Raw genomic sequence first — 19610 nt, forward strand, 5'->3', positions numbered from 1 at the left:
TCAGACCACCGCGGTGTTGGCCTCGGATTATGTTTGTGTACCTCAGTCTGTCCGATCCCTGGAGTACGGAACCAAGATGGATGCACCTCTCCTGACTGGTGGGAGGCCGAGTTCTGAAGTGGCCTCCGCGCAGGAAAGGCGCCGTACAACTGCAGCTGCTTGCTGCCCGGCTGGTCAGCGAAGGTCAGTAGTCGTGGGCGCAGGTCCTAACTGGTCCCTGTGACGCCTTGGTTCCACTGCTGATGGCCCTTCAGCTGGAGCAGCCACTGCTGCCGCTGCCGCTGCCGCCGCCCTCAACTCTTGATCTTAAAGCATCAACTATTGATGTTCTCTTGAGGAAATTTTTCCCTGTGCCCATGTCCTCAAGTGACTTCCCAAGTTTCTTTTCTATTAGTTTCGGTGTGTCTGGTTTTATGTGGAGGTTCTTGATCCACTTGGACTTGAGCTTAGTACAAGGAGATAAGAATGAATCAATTTCCATTCTTTTGCATGTTGATCTCCAGTTGAACCAACACCATTTGTTGAAAAGGCTATCTTTTTTTCCATTGGATGATTTTAGCTCCTTTGTCAAAGATCAAGAGACCATAATTCTGTGGGTTCATTTCCAGGTCTTCAATTCTATTCCATTGATCTACTTGCCTGCCACTGTACCATTACTATGCAGTTTTTAACACAATTGCACTGTAGTACTGTTTGAGGTCTGGGATACAAATTCCCCTAGAAGTTCTCTTACTGTTGAGGATAGTTTTAGCTATCCTGGGTTTTTTTGTTTTTCCAGATGAATTTGAGAATTGTTTTTTCTAAGTCTATGAAGAAATGAGTTGGGATTTTGAAGAGGATTGCATTGAATCTGTTTATTGCTTTTGGCAAGATGGCCATTTTTACTATATTAATCCTGCCAAGCCAAGAGTATGGAAGATTTTTCCATCTTCTGAGGTCTTCTTTGATTTCCTTCTTCAAAGACTTAAAGTTCCTGTCATCCAGATCTTTCACTTGTTTGGTTAGTCACACCAAGACACTTTATATTGTTTGTGGCTTTTGTGAAGGGTGTCATTTCCCTAATTACTTTCTCAGCCTGTTTATCCTTTGAATATACGAAGGCAACTGATTTGTTGGTTTTATCACTTTGCTGAAGCTGTTTATCAGCTGTAGGAGTTCTCTGGTGGAGTTTTTTTTGGGGTTGCTTAAGTATACTATGTTATCATCTGCAAATAGTGATAGTTTGACTTCTTCCTTTCCAATTTGTATGCCTTTGACCTCCTTTTGTTGACTAATTGCTCTGGCTAGAAATTCAAGTACTATATGGAGTAAATATGAAGAGAGAGGGCAGCCTTGTCTAGTGCCTGATTTTAGTGGGATTGCCTCAAATTTCTCCCCATTATCTTTGATGTTAGCTACTGGTTTGCTGTATATTGCTTTTACTATGTTTAGGTATGGGCCTTGAATTCCTGTTCTTTCCAAGACCTTTAACATGAAAGGATGTTGAATTTTATCAAATGCTTTTAAAGCATCTAATGAAATGACCATGTGTTTTTTTTTCTTTGAGTTTGTTTATGTAGTGGATTACATTGATGGATTTCCATATATTGAACCATCCCTGCATCCCTGGAATGAAGCCTACTTGATCATGGTGAATGATTATTTTGATGTGTTTTGGGATTCAGCTGGCAAGAATTTTATTGAGTATTTTTACATCAATATTCATAAGGAAAATTACTCTAAGGTTCTTTTTTTTTTCTCTTGGACCTTTGTGTGGTTTTGGTATCAGCAAAATTGTGACTTCATAGAATGAGTTGGTTAAAGTTACTTCTGTTTCTATTTTGTGGAATAGTTTGAAGAGTATTGGCATTAATTAGGTCTCCTTTGAATGTCTGATAGAATTCTGCACTAAACCCATCTGGTCCTGTGCTTCTTTTGGTTGGGAGACTGTCAATGACCAGTTTTATTTCTTTAGGGGTTATGGGACCATTTAGATGGTCTATCTGATCCTGATTAAATTTTGGTAGTTGGAATCTGTCTAGGAAATTTTCCACTTCATCCAGATTTTCCAGTTTTGTTGAGTATAGGCTTTTGTAGTAGGATATGATAATTTTTTGATTTTCTAAGTTTCTGTTGTTATTTCACCCTTTTCATTTCTGTTTTTATTAATTTGGGTACTGTCTCTGTGCCCTCTGATTAGTCTGGTTAAAGGTTTATCTATCTTGTTGATTTTCTCAAAGAACCAGCTCCTGCTTTTGTTGATTCTTTGTATAGTTCTTTTTGTTTAAACTTGGTTGATTTCAGCCCTGAGTTTTATGATTTCCTGCCTTCTCCTCTTGGGTGTATTAGCTTATTTTTTGTTCTAAAGCATTCAAGTGTTCTGTTAAACTGCTAGTGTATGCTCTCTCCAGCTTCTTTTTGTAGGCACTCAACGCTATGAGTTTTTCTCTTAGCACTTATTTCATGGTGTCCCATGAATTTGGGTATGTTGTGCTTTCATTTTCATTAAATTCTAAAAAGTCTTTGATTTCTTTCCTTATTTCTTCCTTGACCAAGGTATCATTGAGTAGAGAATTGTTCAGCTTCCATGTGTATGTGGGCTTTTTGTTGTTTTTGTTGCGATTGAAGACCACCCTTATTCCATAGTGATCTGATAGGAGGCATGGAATTAGTTCCATCTTCTTATATCTGTTGAGGTCTGTTTTGTGGTCAATTTTGGAGATGGTACCATGAAGTGCTGAGAAGAAGGTATATACTTTTGCTTTAGTATTAAAAGTTCTATAAATATCTATTAAATACATTTGGCCCAAAACTTATGTTAGTTTCACTGTGACTCTGTTTAGTTTGTGTTTCCCTGATCTATCCATTGAAGAGAATGGGGTGTTTAAGTTGTGTGGGGTGTGATGTGTGATTTAAGCTTTAGTAAGGATTCCTTTACGAATGTAGATGCCCTTGCATTTAGGGCATAGATGTTCAAAATTGAGAGTTCTTCCTGGTAGATTTTTCATTTGATGAGTATAAAGTGGCCTTCTGTATCTTTTTTGATGACTTTTGGTTGAAAGTCTATTTATCTGATATTAGAATGGCTACTCCAGTTTGTTTCCTGGGACCATTTGCTTAGAGAACTATTTTCCATCCTTTTACTCTTAGGTAGTGTTTGTCTTTGACACTGAGATGCATTTCCTGTATACAGCAAAATGATGGTTCTTGTTTACAAATCCAGTCTGTTAGTCTGTCTTTTTATTGGGGAATTGAGTTCACTGATGCTAAGAGATATTAAGAAATAGTGATTGTTGCTTCCTGTTGTTTTTGATGTAATTTTTATGTTTGTGTGGTTATCTTCTTTTGGGTTTGTTGAAAGGTAACTTTCTTGCTTTTTCTTATGTGTAGTTTCCTCCCCTTTGTTAGTGTTTCCCATTCATTATCCTTTGAAGGCCTGGATATGTGGAAAGATATTGTGTAAATCTGTTTTTGTCATGAAAACCCTTGGTTTCTCCATTTATGGTTTAAATAGTCTCTGGTGAGAAGTCTGGTGTAATTCTAATAGCTTTATATGTTACTTGACCTTTTTCCCTTACTGCTTTTAATATTCTTTCTATGTTTAGTACATTTGGTGTTTTAATTATTATGTGACAGGAGGAATTTCTTTTCTGGTCAAATCTATTTGGAGTTCTGTAGGCTTCTTATATGTTCATGGGCATCTCTTTCTTTAGGTTAGGGAAGTTTTCTTCTATAATTTTGTTGAAGACATTTACTGGCCCTCTAAGTTGGAAATCTTCACTCTCCTCTATGCCTATAATCCTTAGGTTTAGTCTTCTCATTTTGTCCTGGATTTCCTGGATATTTTGGGTCAGGAGATTTTTGCATTTTTCATCAATGCTTTCTATGGTATCTTCTGCATCTGAGATTCTCTCTTTTATCTCTTGCATTCTGTTGTTGATGCTTGGATCCATGACTCCTGACTTCTTTCCTAGGTTTTCTATGTCCCGAGTTGTCTCTCTTTGTGATTTCATTATTCTTTCTACCTCCTTCTTTAGATCCTGGATGGCTTTGTTTAATTCCTTCACCTGTTTTGTTGTGTTTTCCCTTAGTTCTTCAAGGGTTCCCCCCAGTTTTCTTGTGTTCTTCTATATTTCTTTAAGGGAGTTTTCTATATCCTTCTTTTTTTTTAAATTTTTTTTTATTCAATATAATTTATTTACATTTCAAATGATTTCCCCTTTTCTAGCCCCCCACTCCCCGAAAGTCCCGTAAGCCCACTTCTCTTCCCCTGTCCTCCCGCCCACCCCTTCCCACTTCCCCGTTCTGGTTTTGCCGAATACTGCTTCACTGAGTCTTTCCAGAACCAGGGGCCTTCTTGATGCTCTCCATCAGCATCATTACCTGTGATTTTAAATCCAATTCTTGCTTTCTTGGTGTGTTGGTTTTCTATGTCCCGAGTTGTCTCTCTTTGTGATTTCATTATTCTTTCTACCTCCTTCTTTAGATCCTGAATGGCTTTGTTTAATTCCTTCACCTGTTTTGTTGTGTTTTCCCTTAGTTCTTCAAGGGTTCCCCCCAGTTTTCTTGTGTTCTTCTATATTTCTTTAAGGGAGTTTTCTATATCCTTCTTTTTTTTTAAATTTTTTTTATTCAATATAATTTATTTACATTTCAAATGATTTCCCCTTTTCTAGCCCCCCACTCCCCGAAAGTCCCGTAAGCCCACTTCTCTTCCCCTGTCCTCCCGCCCACCCCTTCCCACTTCCCCGTTCTGGTTTTGCCGAATACTGCTTCACTGAGTCTTTCCAGAACCAGGGGCCTTCTTGATGCTCTCCATCAGCATCATTACCTGTGATTTTAAATCCAATTCTTGCTTTCTTGGTGTGTTGGGGTATCCAGGACTTGCTGTTGTAGGAGAATTGGGTTCAGATGGTGGCATATTGCCTTGATTTCTGTTAGCAGTGTTCCCACGTTTGCCTTTTTCCATCTGGCTATCTCTGGTGTTAGTTGGGACTGCTGTCAGTGGCTGGAACTTGCCCCTCCTGTGTGCCTGCGGGCCTATCTTAGCAACCATGGGTGAGCTGCTTTTCCCTGGCACAAATTGCTGTGGTGCTGCTGAGTTCCTGGGTACAGGTGGAGTCCTGGTGGGGTATGACGCAAGTGATCCTCAACTCTGGTGAAACCTGCCTACCAATCTATTGCACAATCACAGAAGCAAAAATGGTGGCCGAGACCAACTCTTATGTAGTTGTATTTGCGTATGTACCTCTGTGGCCCTTATCAGCTCTGGATGCAGGCTGTGCTGGCTGTCTCCTCCTCAGTGGCTGCTGGGTGTATAGCTGGCTTTCTACACTGCTTGGAGATGGCACACTGTGGCCAAGGGTGTTCCTGATCCGAAGGCAGAAACCCGAAGGCTCTTGCCAGAGGCCTCCAGACTTCAGGGCAGGTCTCACCTGTGCAGGCTGCCTCCTCCTAGCTGGCTGCTGGGTGTATATACTTCCTTAGAATATGAATTCAGCTATTGAGTCCCATGGACTTATCACATGAAATCCCCTTTCTGAGTTCTCAGTAGCAGCTCCAGCCCAATATTTCAGATGGAGTGACCAGACTGCACAACCATTGTTCACTTCCATTCAGAATTTCTGTCAGTTTTTAACGACAGAGTCCACAATCTGTCTTTATGTCAGATGCTTTAGACAATTCATGTTCATTCATTCATTCATTTGTTCATTCAACAAACACTTATGGGGTCTCTCTGTATGGTGGTGATAATGACAGGTACACAAAGACAGTCCCTTCCCACTGCATACCAGGAAGCAGAGACTTCAGGCTGAAAAGAGATGGGTATAATCCAATAGCCCCATCCATTTATCTCTCTGTTTGGCAACTAGGCACCATTTACAAAAGGTTCCACAATGTGTCCAAGCAGCACCACCCAAGACTGGAGAATATTCCAGTCCAAGCATGGTAGTGCTGAACATTTTAGCCATAGCAGCAACACAACCCTTAACATTTTTTTATTAGACATATTCTTTATTTAGATTTCAAATGATTTCCCCAGTCCTGTTTCCACAACCCACCAAAATTCCCATAAGCCATCTCCCCTCCCTCTGTTCCCCAATCACCCCACTCCTGCTTCCCTGTCCTGGTATTCCCCCTACACTGTGGTATCAAGCCTTTATAGGACCAAGGGCCTCTCCTCCCTTTGATATCCAATAAGGCCACCCTCTGCTGCCTATGCATCTTGAGCCATGGGTAACACCATGTGTACTATCTGGTTGATGGCCTTTTCCCTGGGAGCTCTGAGAGTACTGGGTGGCTCATATTGTTATTCCTCTAATGGCAATGTAAAATCCCTTAAGCTCCTTGGGTCCTTTCTCTAGCTCCACCATTGAGGATCTTGTGCTCAATTCAGTGTCTGGATGAGAGTGTCCCCCTCTGTATTTGTCATGCACTAGCAGAGTCTCCCAGGTGACAGATATATCTGGCTCCGGTCAGCAAGTAGTTGTGGGTATCAATAATAGTGTCTAGGTTTTGTAACTGCATTTGGGATGGATCACTACTTGGGGTATTCTCTGGATGGTCTTTCCTTCAGACTCTGATCCACACGTTGTCTCTGTATCTCCTTCTGTGGGTATTTTGTTCTCACTCTAAGAAGGATCAGAGTATTCATACTTTGTCCTTCCTTCTTCTTGGTCATCATTTGATATGCGAATTGTGTCTTGGGTATTCCAAACTTCTGGGCTAATATCCACTTATCAGTCAGTGCATACGATGTGTGTTCTTTTGTGATTGGGTTACCTCACTTAGGATTTTTCCAGTTCCACACATTTGACTTGGAATTTCATGAATTCATTGTTTTTAATAGCTGAGTAGTATCCCATTGTGTAAATATACCACTTTTTCTGAATCCATTCCTCCATTGAGGGTCATTGGGGTTCTTTTTAGCTTCTGGCTATTATATAGAGAGCTGCTATGAACATAGTGGAACATGTGTCCTTATTACATGCTGGAGAATCCTCTGGGTATATGCCCAGGAGTGGTATAACAGGGTTATTCAATAGAATTATGCAGTTTTCTGAAGAAGCTACAGACTGATTTCCAGAATGGTTGTATCAACTTGCAATCCCACCAGCAGTGGAGGAGTGTTCCTCTTTCTTCACATCCTCTCCAGCACCTGCTGTCTCTTGAGTTTTTGATCTTAGCCATTCTGCCTGGTGTGAGGTGAAATCTCAGGGTTGTTTTGATTTGCATTTCCCTGGTGAATAAGGATGTTAAACTTTTTTTTTTTTTTTTTTTTTTTGTGCTTCTCAGACATTCGTTATTCCTCCAGTGAAAATTCTTTGTTTATTTAGCCCTGTACCCCATTTTTTAATATGGTTATTTGGCTCTCTGTAGTCTAACTTCTTGAGTTCTTTATAGGATATTAGCCCCCCGTCAGATTAGGGTTGGTAAAAATCTTTTTCCATTTTGTTCATTGCTGTTTTGTCCTATTGACAGTGTCCTTTGCCTTATAGAAACTTTGTAATTTTATGAGGTACTTTTGTTAATTCTAGATCTTAGAAGATAAACTATTTGTGTAATGTTCAGGAGATTTTCTCCTGTGCCCATATGCTCAAGGTTCTTCTCCAGTTTCTTTTCTATTAGTTTCAGTGGGTCTGGTTTTATGTGGAGGTCCTGGATAGACTTGGACTTGAGCTTAGTAAAGAGGATAAGAATGGATCGATTTGCATTCTTCTGTATGCTAGCAGCCAGTTGAACCAGTGACATTTGTTGAAGAGGCTATATTTTCTCCACTGAATGGTTTTAGCACCTTTGTCAAAGATCAAGTGACCATAGGTATATGGGTTCTGAGTCTTCAGTTCTATTCCATTGATCTACCTGCCTGTCACTATACCAATAGAATGCAGGTTTTAACACTATTACTCTGTAGTTCTGCTTGAGGTCCAGGATAGTGATTCCACCAGAAGGTCTTTTACCATTGAGAATAGTTTTAGCTATCCTGGGTTTTTTGTTATTCCAGATGAATTTGAGAATTGTTCTTTCTCACTCTATTAAGATTTGAGTTGAGATTTGGATGGGGATTACCTTGAATCTGTAGACTGCTTTGGGCAAGATGGCCATCTTTACTACATTAATCCTGCCAATCCACGAGCATGGGAGATCTTTCCATTTTCTGAGGCCTTCATTGATTTCTTTCTTCAGAGCCTTGAAGTTGTTGTCACACAGATCTTTCACTTGTTTGGTTAGAGTCACACCAAGATACTTTATATTGTTTGTAACTATTGTGAAAGGTGCTGTTTCCCTAATTTCTTTCTTAGCATGATTATTCTTTGAGTATAGGAAGGCAACTGATTTGTTTGAGTTAATTTTTTTTCTTTATTGATATATTTTTATTTACATTTCAAATGATTTCCCATTTTCTGGGTCTCCATTCACTACAAGTCCCATAAGCCCTCTTCCCTCCCCCTGTTCTTCCATCTACCCCTTCCCACTTCCCTGTTCTGGGATTCCCCTATACTGTTGCACTGAGTCTTTCCAGAACCAGGGGCCACTCCTCCATTCTTTTTGGACATCATTTAATATGTGGATTATATCTTGGGTATTCAAAGTTTCTAGGCTAATATCCACTTATCGGTGAGTGCATACCATGATTGATCTTTTGAGACTGTGTTAACTCTCTTAGTATGATGTTCTCCAGCTCCATCCATTTGTCTAAGAATTTCATGAATTCATTGTTTCTAATGGCTGAATAGTACTCCATTGTATAAATATAACACATTTTTGTATCCATTCCTCCACTGAAGGACAACTTGGTTCTTTCCAGCTTCTGGCTACTACAAATAGGGCTGCACTGAACATAGTGGAGCATGTGTCCTTATTGCATGCTGAAGATTCCTTTGGGTATATGCCCAGGAGTGGTATAGCAGGGTCCTCAGGAAGTGTCATGCCCAGTTTTCTGAGGAACCACCAGACTGATTTCCAAAGTGGTTGCACCATCTTGCAATCCCACCAGCAGTGGAGGAGTGTTCCTCTTTCTCCACATCCTTGCCAACACCTGCTGTCTCCTGAGTTTTTGACCTTAGCCATTCTGACTGGTGTGAGGTGAAATCTCAGGGTTGTTTTGATTTGCATTTCCCTAATGAATAATGATGTTGAACATTTCTTAAGGTGTTTCTCAGTTCTCCGAAGTTCTTCATGTGGAAATTCTTTGTTTAGCTCCGTACCCACTTTTTAATGGGGTTATTTGGTTCTCTGGGTTCTACTTTCTTGAGTTCTTTGTATATATTAGATATTAGCCCTCTGATGGATTTAGGGTTGGTGAAGATCATTTCCCAATCTGTTTGTCCTTTTGACAGTGTCCTTTGCCTTACAGAAACTTTGTAGTTTTATGAGGTCTCATTTGTCAATTCTTGATCTTAGAGCATAAGCTATTGGTGTTCTATTCAGGAACTTTTCCCCTGTGCCCATGTCCTCAAGGGTTTTACCCAGTTTCTTTTCTATTAGTTTCAGTGTGTCAGGTTTTATGTGGAGGTCCTTGATCCATTTGGAGTTGAGCTTAGTACAAGGAGATAAGAATGGATCGATTCGCATTCTTCTGCATGCTGACCTCCAATTGAACCAGCACCATTTGTTGAAAAGACTATCTTTTTCCCACTGGATTCTTTCAGCTCCTTTTTCGAAGATGAAGTGACCATAGGTGTGATGGTTCATTTCTTGGTCTTCATTCCTATTCCATTGATCTGCTTGCTTGACATTGTACCAATATCATGCAGTTTTTATCACTATTGCTCTGTAGTAAAGTTTAAAGTCTGGGATACTGAATCCCCCTGATGTTCTTTTACTGTTGAGAATAGTTTTAGCTATCCTGGATTTTTTGTTATTCCAGATGAATTTGAGAATTTCTCTTTCTAGCTCTATGAAGAACTGGGTTGGGATTTTTATGGGGATAGCATTGAATCTGTAGATTGCCTTTGGCAAGATGGCCATTTTAACTGTATTAATCCTGTCAATCTATGAGCATGGAAGATTTTTCCATTTTCTGAGATCTTCTTCCATTTCCTTCTTCAGAGATCTGAAGTTCTTGTCATATAGGTCTTTCACTTATTTGGTTAGAGTCACCCAAGATACTTTATGCTGTTTGTGGTTAATGTGAAGGGGGTCATTTCCCTAATTTCTTTCTCAGTCTGCTTATCCTTTGAGTATAGAAAGGATACTGATTTGCTTGAGTTGATTTTGTAACCAGCCACTTTGCTGAAGTGGTTTATCAGCTGTAGGAGTTCTCTGGTAGAGTTTTTTGGGTCACTTAAATATACTATCATATCATCCGCAAATAGTGATAGTTTGACTTCTTCCTTTCCAATTTGTTTCCCTTTGACCTCCTTATGTTGTCTAATTGCTCTAGCTAGGACTTCAAGAACTATATTGAAAAGATATGGAGAGAGGGGGCAGCCTTGTCTAGTCCCTGATTTTAGTGGGATTGCTTTAAGTGTTGCTCCATTTAGTTTGATGTTGGCTACCGGTTTGCTATATATTGCTTTACTATGTTTAGACATGGGCCTTGAACTCCTGTCCTTTCAAAGACTTTTAGCATGAAAGGATGCTGAATTTTGTCACATGGTTTTTCAGCATCTAATGAAATGATCATGTGGTTTTTTTTCTTTGAGTTTGTTTATGTAGTGGATTGCATTGATGGATTTCCTTATATTGAATCATCCCTGCATCCCTGGGATGAAGGCTACTGGATCATGGTGGATGATCATTTTGATGTGTTTTTGAATTCAGTGGGCAAGAATTTTATTTAGTATTTTTGCAGGATAGCTAAAACTATTCTCAGCAACAAAAGAAAGTCTGGGGGAATCAGTATCCCTGACCTCAAGCAATACTACAGAGCAATAGCGTTAAAAACTGCATGGTATTGGTACAGTGACAGGCAGGCAGATCAATGGAACAGGATTGAAGATCCAGAAATGAACCCACACACCTATGGCCACTTGATCCTCGACAAAGAGGCTGAAAACATCCAATGGAAAAAAGATAGCCTTTTCAACAAATGGTGCTGGTTCAACTGGAGGTCAGCATGCAGAAGAATGCGAATTGATCCATCCTTGTCTCCTTGTACTAAGCTCAAATCCAAATGGATCAAGGACCTCCACATAAAGCCAGACACTCTGAAGCTAATAGAAAAGAAACTGGGGAAGACCCTTGAGGACATCGGTACAGGGAGAAAGTTTCTGAACAGAACACCAATAGCGTATGCTCTAAGAGCAAGAATTGACAAATGGGACCTCATAAAATTACAAAGTTTCTGTAAGGCAAAGGACACCATCAAGAGGACAAATCAGCAACCAACAAATTGGGAAAAGATCTTCACCAATCCTACATCAGATAGAGGGCTAATATCCAATATATATAAAGAACTCAAGAAGTTAGACTCCACAAAACCAAACAACCCTATTAAAAAATGGGGTACAGAGTTAAACAAAGAATTCTTACCTGAAGAACTTCGGATGGCAGAGAAGCATCTTAAAAAATGTTCAACTTCATCAGTCATTAGGGAAATGCAAATGAAAACAACCCTGAGATTTCACCTAACACCAGCCAGAATGGCTAAGATTAAAAATTCAGGAGACAGCAGGTGTTGGAGAGGGTGTGGAGAAAGAGGAACACTCCTCCACTGCTGGTGGGGTTGCAAATTGGTACAACCACTCTGGAAATCAGTCTGGTGGTTCATCTGAAAACTGGGCACCTCACTTCCAGAAGATCCTGCTATACCACTCCTGGGCATATACCCAGAGGATTCCCCACCATGTAATAAGGATACATGGATACATGCTCTACTATGTTCATAGCAGCCCTATTTATAATTGCCAGATGCTGGAAAGAACCCAGGTATCCCTCAACAGAAGAGTGGGTGCAAAAAATGTGGTATATCTACACAATGGAATACTAATTAGCCATTAGAAACAATGAATTCATGAAATTCTTAGGCAAATGGATGGAGCAAGAGAACATCATACTAAGTGAGGTAACCCAGACTCAAAAGGTGAATCATGGTATGCACTCACTAATAAGTGGATATTAACCTAGAAAACTGGAATACTCAAAACATAATCCATACATCAAATGAGGTACAAGAAGAAAGGAGGAGTGGCCCCTTGTTCTGGAAAGACTCAGTGAAGCAGTATTCGGCAAAACCAGAACGGGGAAGTGGGAAGGGGTGGCTGGGAGGACAGGGGGAGAGAAGGGAGCTTATGGGACTTTTGGAGAGTGGGGGGCTAGAAAAGGGGAAATCATTTGAAATGTAAATAAAAAATATATCGAATAAAAAAATAAATAAAAATAAAAAAAGAAACTTCAGTCCTCAGAAGCAGACTGTATGTGGATCTTAACAAAATAAGACAACACTTGTCTTATTTTAGCAAAATAGCTTATACTTATACTTAACAAAATAAGACAAGACTGTTAGAATGAAAGAGTTGGTGAAGATAGGACAAGAGTTTGAGTGAGGATCAGGATGCAGGTTGCAGTGTAAGAATGTCTTGGAAAGGGTGAAACTAGTCTAGGACCCTAAGGGCCACAGTTCTAGCTGCCTCATTGGCTCAGTTGTTTCCCTTGGAGACAATAGGGTCATCTATCTGGTGGGATCTTCAGTGGACAATTCCAATAGCTGTAGGGAGATGGGAGACCTTTAGCATGGGCATAATTTGGTTTGCATTAGTTACTGATCCCCCTTTTGCCATAAGTAGCCTACACTCCTCTCAAATAGCAGCAAGGGACAGGATGATATGGAAAGCTTATTTGGAGTCTGAGTAGATGTTGAGGTGAAAGTCACAAGTAAGGGCTGTTAGTTCTCCCTGTTGATTGGTGGTATAAGCAGGAAGGGCCTGTGCCTCAACCACTTCTGTGTCTGGCACTATAGCATAGCCAGCTCTTCTGGCCCCTTCATGTAGAAAGGAGCTTCCATCTGTATACCAGGTATAGATGGCCAGAGGCAATGTGCCCTCCTGTATGTGTGAAGGATACGGTAATACTTCCTCTAAAGTTTCAGTGCAGGAGTGAGATAGGGAGTGATTAGTATTTGATTGAGGAAGAAGTTTGGAAATATTAAGAAGCTGGCATGATGGGAAGGTGAATGTGGAGTCTTCTATTAGTGCTGCCTGAAGAGAAATAACCCTGGAGGGAGATAGTCTGGAAGCCTTTGTAATTTAGGATTTTTGACACATTAGGAGAAAAGAAGACAATTATAATCGACCCAACAGTTAGTTTTTTGATTCTCCAATAAGGAGTTCAGTAGCTGCTAAGGTATGAATACAAAGTGCTTACCCCTGGATGGATAGATCTAGTTTTTTGACAAGTATGCCATAGGTGCAAAAGAGGGTCCTAATTTGTGACCTAGGACTCCAAAGTGAAATCCCTCTTTTTCAGTTATGTAGAGGGAAAATGGATGAGTCAGGTCAGATACTAGAGCCTTAAGTAGTGCCTGTTGTAGCCTTTCAAAAGGCTTGGATACAGGTTTCAGAAGAGGCTACTGGGTGAGGCGTAATGCTGCTTCATATAAGGGGTAGGAAAGGAGGCAAAAGGAAGGAACCCAGGAATGTTAAAAAAAAAAAAAAAAAACTGGCTATTCCTAGGAATGATAAAATCGTTTCCTTTGTAGAAGGAACAGTTAGAGACCAAATCAGATTCTTTCTATCTAAGGTGATAGCTTTCTAGGTTGAGGTGATTGTTAGTCTAGTCCCACATAGGTGACCTGAGGAATAGACAGTTGGACTTTAGGAGGTGAGACCCTGTAGCCTTGACAGAAAAGGACATTCAGAAGAGCAGATGTGTCAGCTTGGCTAATTTTAGGGAAGGTCTATGTCATCTATGTAATGGACAATCTTAGATTTAGGGAGAGACAGAGAAAGTAAGTCAGAAGCAAGGTCAGGCCAGGTATGTGTGGCCTGTCCTGAAATCTCTGAGGTAGAACAGTCCATGTAAGCTGGGTAGAAAAGTGGGTGTCAGGATCTTTCCAGGAAAAGGCAAATATGTTCTGTGACTGAGTGTCAAGAGGGATAGAGGAAAAGGCATCTTGAGATCTAGAACTTAGAAATGGGAAGTCCTTGAGGGGATAGTGGAAAGAAGTGTGTAAGTGTTAGTCTCAACAGGATGGAGGAGGACCACTGCAGAATTTATGCACTTGAGGTCTTAAACTAGGCAATAGGGTTCATTAGGTTTCTTAACTGCTAGTATAGGGGTGTTAAAGAGGAAGAGGAAAGGCAAAGGAGTTTTTTCTTAAGAGGTCAGAAATGATAGGCTTAAGTACCCTGAGGGTCTGAAGAGAGAGAGAGAGAGAGAGGGAAATGATCTTAGGTAGAGTTGAGTAATTAGATGACAACAGGAGAATGATGTTTAGCAACAGAGGGGTTCTGGACATCCCAGACTTGGGGGATCTACCTGAGAAGCTAGTAAAGGAAACGACATGTTGGGGCTAGTAGATTGACTGACTAGAAGAAGGAGCAAAGTGCTGCTGGCAAGTTTGGTTTTAGGTGAATGGGGGAGCAAAGGAAGTATAGGCTCACAACTTATCTAAAATCCCTTCTCAGTAAGGGGATAGGGCATGTTAGCATTACCAAAAAGGAATGGATGAGCAGAAAACCCCTAAAAATGCAAATAAGTGGTGGGGTCTGGTGTGAAAGGTAAGGTTGTCCTTTTACCCTGACAATAGGGGAATGAAAGGGGGAAGTGGGTCCCCAAAACTCTTTCAGGACAAAGTAAGTGGCCCTAGTGTCCAAGAGGAAGGACATGGGTTGCCCACATACCATGATGACTACCTGGTGTTCCCTGGTGGTGATATCAGTGGTAGGGTCAAGTACCTCTTCAGTTGTCCATACCCAAGCCTAGGGGATCAGCTGGAGGGTTACCTGGAAGTGATGTCCCTTTATCCTATGAGACTTGAGGGCTATTGGCCGCCCATTGTCCCTCCTGATGGCACCTAGGACATGGCCACTTTGGCTTGCAGGAGTTAGGGCAAGTCCTCACCCAGTGACCTTCTTGCCCACATTTGTAGCAGGAGCCTGGTGGTCTCTGAGCCTTAGAAGACCAGGAGTCTGGGGCAGTGGCTGGGGATGGTCACATAGCCTGTGCCAGCAAATGGTATTTTTGTCTGCAGGTCTTTTCACCTCTCTCATGGTATACTTTGAAGTCCAGTGCCAAGATTTCTGTTTGCGGAGTGACAGGTCCCTTCTCCAATCACCTAAGTTTAGCTTTTATGTCAGAGTTGCTCTGGGAAAAACAAGTAGGTCATCAAAAGTTGTTTACCTTCTGGGTTTTCAGGGTCATGATTAATATATTGTAATAAGGCCTTTGAAAGTTGCTCTAAAAATTGAGATGGGTGAGTTTTCTTGTTTATCTGGGTTGACCTCTTAATGTTTTTTAAAAGTTACTGGTTTTAAGGCTATACTATGGAGACCAGTCAGAGGGCAGGTTATGAATCTATCTCTGGCTAAAATATCATCTGGAGAATTGTAATTCTATCGAGGATCTTGGTCAGGCACTGCCTCGGATCCTATTGGATATGTTCATTCTATTTGATGAGACTCATCTGCATGTATTCTTGTCTGTTCCCAAACTCACCTGAGTTCATCAAGGTCATATGTACAGCATGGAAAGTAAAATTAGAAAACTTAGTAATGTACTGAAATTCTTTAATAAAGGTGGAGGCGTTAGAGGTATAGAACCCAGTCTGTTTTCTATTTGAGAAAGTTCCCTCAGCAAGAAAGGAACATGTACTCTGACTACGCCATCTACCCTAGCAACTTCCCTTAAAGGAAAGACCAATGCTGGTCAGGTGTTCCAGGGAGAGAGGGACTTGGAGGTTTGGCTATGGCCTTAGAGGAGGTGATGGGACGGCTGAAAGTAGGTGCCAATACAGGGTGATTGGAACAATCTGAAGTTGGCACAGGAGGGGGGAGGGGTCTGGAGAGGCCGAGGAAGGAGGCTCTAGGGAAGTCTGGTGAGAAGAAAAAACTGAGGTGGCAGTTTGGGTTTTTGAAAGCATAGAAACATTTCTGAAGCAGAAAGGAGGCAGTTTGTTAGCTGGATCAAGGGTTGTAGTGTTATCTGGTGGAGGTTTTATGGCTTGGGTTTGGGAACAAGAAGAACACAGAGAGGGGTTGGTGCTAAGATAGGTAAACTCTTGGGCATAGGGGACCTCTTTCGTTTTACCATACCACTGGCAGTGTGTCTGAAGATCTGTAAAATAGCTGGATCTAGTGTGCCATTAAGTAGCCATTTGGAGTCGTTGTCTAATGGATACTGAGTCCAGACCTTATTGGAGAGGTGTACCAGCTTTGACGCCCTCAAGTCAGAAGTTCAGAGATTTGAGATTTTCCAGGAGACATCCCAGTGGGGAGCCTGGAGGCACAGTCTAAGACAAGACACCTATTGGATGATGGGGATGTTGTTTAAGTATTGGTACTGATGTCCTGAGAAAAAAGTTCAATAAGGAATTACAAATGTACAGCCAGCCTAAATGTCCAGGTCATCACGTGAACAATCTAAGGGCTACAATGAGTCTCACACTCACCAGAAAGCATCTCCACCCAGGCCTAGGCTTTTCTGAATAGCTGCAAGAGTACAAGGGGTTGATTATAGAAACCACTTTGATAGCGAATCCACCCAAGGGTCTAATCCTATCTTGTAGGATGGCTAGGAGTCTGGTCATAGGGACCAGGACCATGGCCATGGAATGCTAACCTCTTAGCCCACAACGGTTGGCCAGACCTTTCTTGAGGACTGGGCCCTCCTTGCTGACTGGCGGGGAAACTTTACCAATCTACCTGTGAATGTGCAAGAATTCTAGCTGTCTAATAGCAGGAAAAGTGGAGCTGTCCATGTGTCCTGTGGTCACAGCAGCTCATGTGATGGACTTCTGTGTGTCCTGCACAGCGGGTAGCAGCGGTCTGTAGCTGTGGTGTCAGAAATCCACACAATCCAGCATCAGCGGCTGGGTAGCAGTCCACATGGCAGTGGCTGCTGCACGGTAACTGCTTATGCTGCAGGGGTCGCACCTGGCTCTAGCGATTCCCGGTCGAGACCCCAAATGTTGTGTTAGAATTGCAACTCGTATATAAACAGATCACACCAGGTCATCACAGCTCCTTGGAGAGGTTTATTGGAGGAGAAGGGGAAAAGAAAAAAGGTTAAAATGGGGTGACAAAGAAGAAGGAAAGAGAGAGAAGGTCAGGGGGCTCTGCTTTTTATTTGAGCTGTGATATAATCACATGCACCACTGTGCATAGCTAAGGGCAGGCAGGTGAACTTCTAGAATGTAAGGTGGTAGCCATGGCAACAGATGTTTGGGTCCTTGTCGCCTATGGGTGACATCATCACTGGATTCGGAGACTGTAGGCTCCAGTGCCAACAATAAGAATTTCCAAATTTTTACATAACTGGCTGAAATAGATATATTGCTTTTGTTGTAATTTCTCTCGAAATACATTTTACTATCTGCCTACAGTAACACTGCAGACAAGGCTAGATGGGAGGTGGAGCTGGAGCATGGGAGGTGAAGTTGGAGCTGTGCCTGGTAGACAAATTGACCAATATAGTATTTATAAGTCATTTAAAACCCAGAAGCAAATGTAAAACTAAGCCCCCCCCCCTCAGATTTTCAGGCCTCATTCTGTTAAAAAAAAAAAAACTGCATAACTCATGACAACAAATAGTTGTTTGTTGTTACAAAAACAGTTACCAAAAGTTACAAAACAAAAAGCTAACTAGATAAAGCAGAACAACCCAAAAGAGTAGAATTTGCAAGCAACAGGTGGTAATTTGCACTTGTAAACGTATAATTATCACTCTTTGTTCAGAATGAGGTCCTATTTTACAGAGAATATATAAAAGGATCAGGGAAAAATCTGAGAAAAGGGCAAAACACTTAGAGAGGAAACAGAACTACTTGATGGTGCAGGCAATCAAGGAAGGGAAGAGAGAGGCTGGGAGGGGCAGTGTCTAGGTGAGCAGCTGTGCCGGGTATGTGTGCAGATGCAGGGGAATAAGAGTGAACAATGAGGTTCACGGACCCAACAAGAAAGTAGGAAAAAGCAAAGGTCTGCTTAAAGGGAAACTCAAAGGACTCCTCTCTTTGAATATCCCTTGGCTGTACTGTCTCTGGAAAGTTCAAGATTGTTACTTTTAATTTGAAACCCCTTGGGAGAAAATTTGTTCCACATGATTTTGATTCATTAGGTTGCTGGAAAATGGGTTTAGGACCATGAGCATATTTAGTAATTCATCTTTCATGCTTGAACTAATTGTATTGGTTCAATTAGGGGTAAAACAGTACAACTTCAGGCCCTCTCAAAACCTCATTTTCCATTTGGGAGAGGTCACTGCTCATTACAGAAAGGGAAACATGTAGTTCTTAAAATAACATAAAAGGTCTCTGTGTTTTTCTCTGATGTGGAGCTACAAGAAGAGAGGTACTCTCTTCATGACCCTAACATTTGCTGCAGAAAGCAAGGAGGCTTAATCTCAGTCCCTCTTTGGTGCCATATCTCTATCTGACTCAATGCAAGTTTCACACCAAGTCAGGCATGGTAGATCATGCCTGTAATTCCTGCTTCGGGAAAGCAGAAGCTGAAGGATCAGGAGCTCAAGACCAGCTTATCTATATGAGACCTTGTCTCAAACATTAATTAATTAAAATTTAAAGTCTTCTATTATAACACATAATGACTGATATATATGCTTGACCCTGTGTAGTTTACTCCCTGTCTTTTCCTAGTAATTTATCATTCAGTTATTACATGTATCTATCAATAACGCTTGTTTTGAAATGGCTTTTTGTTTGAGTGTTGCATTCAGTTCTGCTGTTTGAAATGCAACTCACTTCCTTGAAACATGAGAATAGAATTTCAGTCACGATACACAAAAGTTTAGAGTCAGAGCACATGGCACTGGTAACAAACATTGAATCTCCAGACAGAAGTTCGTAGATACAAAATAATAAGCCACAATTCACAACTCCAAAATCACTCCTAATAAGGCTTTAGGAGATTGAAAGAAAGTTAGACAAGATTAGATGAACTATAACAAGTTATCTTTTTAAATTAAATACATATTATTGGGAGTTACATTAATAAATACCCATTTATCTTTCCTTTGTACAATAGGTGAACAAATGACATTTTATCTTGATTTTAACACTTCTGACACCATGACACACTGAACTAAATTGCATATTTTTTAGAAGCACAGCCTCATTTTTCCAATTCTCTGTGAATCAGTTTTCTACTCCCTGTTACACCCTCCCTCTGTTTGTTTTACTTTGTCTCTGATTATTTCATGCTCAGCATGAACAGACCTTACAGCACTAAACTATATGGTAAAGAGAGTTGGAAAAGATGATGGAAACTGAAGTCAGAATGAGAGAACTTAGTTTAGGAAACTGAGACGTCAAGTTCAGAGGACAGCATCAGCCTCCTGTGGGCAGCTTTAGGCTGGCTTTAGGCAGTCCATAAGTACAGGGTCCTGAAATAGCATCATCAGAAAATGGAGCTGAAGATGAGTATAAGCACATAGAGACCCTTCCCAAGAACCTCTGTTCTTTGTCTTGAGAAGCATGCACTAGTTGAGATGAAACTAGTACTAGCTGAAAGCTA

Source organism: Apodemus sylvaticus, chromosome 11, assembly GCF_947179515.1.
Source record: "Apodemus sylvaticus chromosome 11, mApoSyl1.1, whole genome shotgun sequence".
NCBI lineage: Eukaryota > Metazoa > Chordata > Mammalia > Rodentia > Muridae > Apodemus > Apodemus sylvaticus.